Source organism: Sinocyclocheilus grahami, unplaced genomic scaffold, assembly GCF_001515645.1.
Source record: "Sinocyclocheilus grahami isolate Dianchi unplaced genomic scaffold, SAMN03320097.WGS_v1.1 scaffold102.1, whole genome shotgun sequence".
NCBI classification, from domain to species: Eukaryota; Metazoa; Chordata; class Actinopteri; order Cypriniformes; family Cyprinidae; genus Sinocyclocheilus; species Sinocyclocheilus grahami.
The window spans coordinates 2,562,283-2,569,303 of record NW_015505281.1 but is presented as its reverse complement, the minus strand read 5'-3'; positions in this window follow the sequence as shown (position 1 = coordinate 2,569,303).

Below are 7,021 nucleotides of genomic sequence, written 5' to 3'. Positions count from 1 at the left end.
CCAAAAAAAAAAAAACAATATACATTCTGTCTATAAATTTTACAATTGTTTTTGTCACTTATAAATATAAAAAATTACTGTCATTTTATTTTATTTTATTTTATTTATGGAAGCTCAATTGAGATGCACTACATTTTTGGAATAAGATTAAGTTGGCTCCTTTTACTTTTAAAAATGTTATTTTTTTTGTTAAACCTTAAAAAGTCAGGGTTTTTAAAAGTATATTTTGAAAGCCCATTGGCTGAGCCCATTTTGGCCTCTTTTGGCGCTTTTCCACTGCGTGGTACGGCTCGGCACGGCACGGCTCGGCTCGGTTTGCGTTTCCACTGCAGTTTAGTATCGCTTTAGAGTGGGCGGGATTATTCACATGCCGTTAGTCTACTGCCGCAACTCCTGAAAAACTTTTTCATTCCATGTCGCCCCATCAAGCTCTCGCTGGATCCGCTCCTCTGCTATCAACAAGAGGAACGTCTGTACTTCCTCAACAGACAACAAAACAGCCAATTTTTGGTTGTTAAAAAAGGTGCACTCGTTCAAAACAGTTGCGTTCGATCCATCGCTGGCTGTGCTGATTTAAATCTAGCGGTTGTGTTTGTGTCGCAAGTTCAGTGACGCAGGTTTGTGACGATTCTCTCCAGCCAATCTGGGATCAGCAGAGTTTACACATCACGTTTTGGTAACGGTAAGGTTCACTTGGAACCTCAACCGAGGTGGTACTAAAAAAAGTACCAGGTACCAGGTACTGTACCCAGTGTGAAACCCTCCAAAAGTGAACCGTACCGAGCCGTACCGTACCATGCAGTGGAAAAGCGCCATTTGATAGTTTATTTTGACCTCTGCATATGTGTTTCTCAGTAGGGATCTGTTTCATTTTCAAACGTTTGTTGAATGAGTTCACTATAATGAAGCTTAACTAAAACATGATCTATATCTGAAATGCAAATTTTGTATTGAAGAAATGTCCTCTTAGAAAAGTTTCAAGGGACACATCACAAGCACGGTATGTGTGTCATCCCAGCTGCTGAAAAATGTAGTAAACCTGAATATCATATATCACTTTTTAATGCACTCAAACAAACAGAATAAAAGAAGAGGCATTTTCTTCATATGATGATTTTCTATTAAATATTCATATGCGTACTTATTTCATATAAAATCACAGCAATGTACAGTGCATGATGCTTGATTCTTTATGCTTTGCCTTTTCATAATTATCAAGCATCACTATTGCTAGTACTTATACTAAGTGTTAGTGATTTAAACAAACCCCTGACCATTAGTTGTAAAATTAACTGCTAACTGCTTACATTACTGTTTACATTATCTTGTGTTTATGTAAACCCCCTCTTATGAATTTGACCAGCAAGTAACCAGCTAGCAACACTAGTAACATGCCAACAGCCAACCACAACATCCTAGCATAGGAGTCACAATTCTTCAAGATATCTGTTTCTAATTTATGAACATCCAATGACAGAAAAATATAAATTTCGGCCTCTTTACATCTCTTCTTCCAAAAAAGCCAAAACCAGGTTAACCGTGGGGATTTCAGTAGTATAATTAATCACTGGCTGTCAAGCACAAACAAACAGATTCAAAGTGCTGCCAGCTTTTGCTGGGGCGTTACTGCAAGGCCTTTTTTATCTTAGACAAATTCACTTTGTGACCTATGCGTGTCTCTCTCTGTTCCCATCTCCTTCTCTCTCTGGTATTGCATAATGAGAAATTATTTACTGTCTCCTGCTGAAGAGCTGCATATTGTTTTATTCATCAGTGGAAGTGGCTATACAAGACTGCGGCTAATGTTAAAATGTGCCGTTCCCTGACTGTCAAATTAGTTATGCAACAGAGAGGGGTTTTGCTGCAAAACACTTGTCTTGTTTAAATCGCTTAGGCAACAGCGGCACGGAGAAAACACAGATGTTGTGGTTAGTGCTGTGACCAAACCATAAAAACTTCTTCTGTTTTGGTTAGAACAACAAACAGTCAGACGCAAAACATCACGGGAAGAATACCTCAACCTGGCAGAGTATGATTATGGGTGTGAAACAATGTTCCAGAAGATTCAAGCTTCATTCAGCTGAGAGAATCAGGAAACAGAGTTTACACAAGACCGGTTTCAACTCAAAATGGAAAACATTTTATGCGTTTTTGCCATTCATTTACACAACAATAGCATTTGGGAGCCTGAAAATGCAAAGTGAACAGGTTTCAAAGTTTTTTGTTTTGTTTGTTTTTTAGTTTTTTGAGAACGGGTTCAGTTATCATCTCTGTGTAAACTCTGAAAATGCGAATTTGTAAGTACAGTGACGTTATGCTGATGCATATTATATGTTCAGTATATAGGTATGTGGTGAGGTGAATAGGTACAGGTACAAAACAACTAAAATAATTATTTATTTTTAAAATATTGTTTAAAATGTTTTTTTGTTTTTTTTGGTGGTTTTGTTTTTTGGTTTGGTAGTATTGTTGTAATTTGTATGTGTGTAAATATGTGTGAACATATGCTATATATATTTTTTTTATTTATTTTTATAACATTATATAACAGTTTAAGAATAAATAAATAAGTTCACGTCTTGACACAGTAATGATAATTGTGGACAGTTAAATTGTACTGAACTGCCATTAAAATAATTGCCACAATTAAAAAAAATAACAATAGTTCCTAATTAGTAAATTGGGAAGTGGAAATTAAAGGGGTCATATGATGCTGCTAAAAATAACATTATTTTGTGTATTTGGTGTAATGAAATGTGTTTATGCGGTTTAAAGTAAAAAAAACCATTATTTTCCACATACTGTTCATTATTGTTTCTCCTCTATGCCTCGCCTTTCTGAAACGCGTCGATTTTTACAAAGCTCATCAGTCTGAAAAAGCGAGGTGTGCTGTGATTGGCCAGCTATCCAATGCGTTGTGATTGGCCGAATACCTGAAGCGTGAGACGAAATGTTACGTCCCTACCATACTGTTGATGCCGTGTCCCGGCTGGAGGAATGAGACAAAAACATTAAAACCCATTATAAACGAGGCATTTGTTGCGTCCAGTGGGGACATTATTACTGATTATAATGACTTATACTGTCTTTTTACGCGTTGCGTTGCATTGCATCGTGCCGCGTAAACATAAAACTCTGTCTGCATTTGTGATCAGAGAAATGACAAACAACAAGTGCTACTCTACTGCCCAAAACTTGCGTTTGAATCAGCAGTGGCAAATCCTTTAAATGAAAACTTACTTACGTGAGTCAGAACTGCCGGCATTTTAGTCTAACGTTACTCTCCCAGGATCAGGAAACGGTCCTCCATAAAATGCACTGCATACATCTGGATATTTGGGTTAAACTGTTCTGGAACAGTGTTGTAAATACAACTTAACCACTGATTTGTAGTCGTGTCCTCTTTTGGAAGCGGCAATCACATGTGATGGACCCCGGGCTGGATTCCGCTTCATCCAGGGTGAAAGTTGATGTAATCCCTCAGCGACCAGCACAGATCAGCTCTAGGCATGACGAAGTGGATATCGTCCTCTTTTGGAAGACCAAACAAAGTAGTTTCGCTTTCACAACGAAGCACACAGCTCCTTCACGACATGGCTGCAGCGTCAACAAAACTACAGTGAGACTAAAAGTTACGCCTTCTTTCTTTGCGTGAACATTTGTGCGGCGTTATGCAAATCTTCCCACATAGTGAGGTAGGTATGTGGGGGCGTGTTAGAACGAGCCGTTTTAGGTAGGTGTGGCTGACTCTGAACTTTTATAAAGAATATCTCTTTGGATTTGAGACTTTAGTCTTTGCAACTTTACAGATCTTCTTTATGCACCAAAAGCTTGTAACACTCCAAAGAGAAAGGAAAAATTGAAATCGCATCATATGACCCCTTTAAAGGGTTATTTCACCCAAAAATTCTATCATTAATTGCTCATCCTCGTGTTGTTTCAAACCCGTACAACCTTCGTTCATCTTCAGAACACAAAGATATTTTGATTAAATCCGAGAGCTTTCTGACCCTCAATAGACCGCAATGCAACTACCACGTTCAAGGCCCAGAAAGGTAGTAGGGTTTAGAACGACATGAGGGAGAGTAATTTATGACAGAATTTTATTTTTGGGTGAACTATCCCTTTAAGGCTATAGTATATATCAGAATCTTAGGTTGGCATAATTGTTTAAATAAGTTCTCCTTATGGCTTGTTTGCTTGTTTATTTATTTATTGATTTATTTGTGGTTATGAGATGAAATATCACCTGATCATCTTTTTTTGACAGATTTCATGAGATCAGGAAATGTATTACTTTATTTTTCAGGGTATTTTCTTCTGCTGAAATGCACAATTCATTATATGTCCTTACTATGCAATACATTTCAGACTAGTTTCTTTTATGGTCTGAATTTCATAACAACACAACATGCATTGGGCTGATTGCATTTTAGTACTACTAAAAAACAGTGCCTCCTGTCAAAATATTTGCATTGTCAGACATGAATTGTAAACATGTTAAGTGTAAGACACATAATTGACACATTGCTTGGGAAAGATGATTTTTCAGCATGTTCATCTTCTCCCTGTAGATGCGGTGTTGGCCAGGCGACGTGCTGTGTTTGAAGAGCGGGACTCTGTTCAGTTTCTTGCCTCTAGGGATGGGATGTGCATGGGAGAGGGCTGTAGAAAGGGAGCTCTGGGAACAAGCTTACACAGACATGAATTCACTCAGAGGCCAAATGCTTCCGGCTCAATTAGCATTCCAAAGGTAATCTGCCTCATTTTAAAAGTAATGTCAACTTTTGAAGACATGTTGTAGTCTTGACTATGGAATGCCAATCCTATGGAGGACCAAACCTGCAGAAATTAAAAATAAATAAATAAGCAAATAAATAAATAAGTGTATAAATACACGTATTCTTGTTTATTATAAATAAATTGCAAATATTGCGAAATTGCTGTCACAGTTCGCAAGAGGCGAAGACTCAAGTGCAGGCAGAAGGGGTCTTTATTTCTAATTCACAAAAATAAACAATAAACACAACTGAAACCACCTCGAGGGAGGGAAAAAACCAGAGTAACATGACAACACACCATGAGACAAAAACTGAGCAACCCCGACTCCTATGTGAAACAAACGAGCCCAGAACAGAAAACACAGGGAGCTTATAAGGGAGAGGCAATCAGGTAAACCAGCTGGGACAAATTAATCAATAATAAGGTAATGAGAGAACAGGTGAGTGGAGTGCAGGTAACGGAGTCCGGGAGGATGTGAAATGGCGACCTCTGGTGGTGAGAGGGAGGGATGGGGGGGCCCAAGTCCGTGTGGTGGCGGGGGACCCGGGGCAGAGCCGGTGGAATGGGCAACCAGGGCAGAATCAGCGGCCACCACAGCGGTGCGTGTGGTGCTGCCTCCCCGGAACCGGTAATGGTGGACACCGCTTGCGATATTTGCAAATTTACACTTTTCTAACATCAATAGCATTTGAGGAAAATTACTTACAGTAACACAACCATCTGTGAAGAGTTCATGTAGTTCTCAGTTATAATGCACACCTTTTAGATTTGTGATATTTATTAAAATAAACTGTCAAATCATATATAAATATGTTGTTTATTTCACTACCGAATGGGCTCAAACACAAAAGATATATCATAATTTAAAGCTCAATAGCATTTGAGGAGAATGACTCACAGTCATAAAACCAACTGTAAAGTGTTCATGTAGGTGTCAACTATAATGCACACCTTTTAGATTTTTGATATTTATTAAAATAAACTGTAAATTCATATCTACACTGTAAAAAAAAACTTCCTGTAGAAATTACAGTATCTAACTGGCAGCAGTTCGCTCGTAACTTACTGTAATTGTATTTTGTAGCAAAAATACTGGATTTTATTTTACAGTGTCATTTAACTTGTAGTAAATGTATTTACAGTGTAATATTGTTTAACTGTAAAATATTTTATTATTGTATTAATTTTTTGGTACTGCATTTTAAAACAATAGAAAATATACTGATATACTGTAAAGTTTACTGTAATTGGTATGCTACACTTTTCAGTTACTGTAAAACTATATGCACAAATTGTAAAATTAGCAGTTCCGTTAAATAACAATGGAAAAAAAAAACAATGACAACTGTGTAACTTCATATTTTTAATCTTCCCAATGACAACCCCCCACCCACCCAAACCTGAAACTTTACATTAAAGAACTATAATACATTAGACTATTTGCAGAATTTAAAACTATTTACATAGGCAGCACTTCCAGTCAACCTTTTGAGCCCTCTTGAACTGGCTGTCTGTCATTGGAAGGCACATGAAACCACCTCCTGCATTGATGGCATTCGATCTGAAAAAAGAAAGAAGAATAATAATCTAATCAAATTGCTTAGTAATCAATTATTCATTTCAACTCAGTTCAGTTCATATTGCTTTATTGGCATGACGTCCTGAAAATAAGAGTAGAATACTTGCAGCTGTGGTTGCTGCCAGTAATGAACTGTTAATTTACAGTTCTCTACAGTTGATTTACATCTCTCTTTTTTTTCTTCTTTTTCTTTTTTTTTTTCGAACTGCTGCCAGTTAGTTTTTTTACAGTGTGGATATGAATTTACAGCTTATTTAATAAATATAAAAAATCTAAAAGGTTTGCATTATAACTGAGAACTACATGTTACTGTAAGTAATTTTGCTCAAATGCTATTGAAGTTAGAAAAGTGTATACCAATGTCGTATGTAACTTTAGAGACGGTCCCTAGATTTGCGAATATCAAATGCCGGGAAATGACACCTCTGGCCATTCCGTTGGGTCGTTTGTAGAGTCACAGATACTGTACGGACAATACGGCTCAGTTTGTCTATGTATCTTGCTCTGTTGAACGGCAAAAGTGACTTTACTAGGCTATACTGGATTTACACCATGCATCTCCTGTCAGCGGGAAAGCCACGCCCCCAGCTATCACAAGACCCGAGCAAGTCCATGGTTGACACCCTCTCATTAGCATGTTGTGCAGAGGAAAAATACATG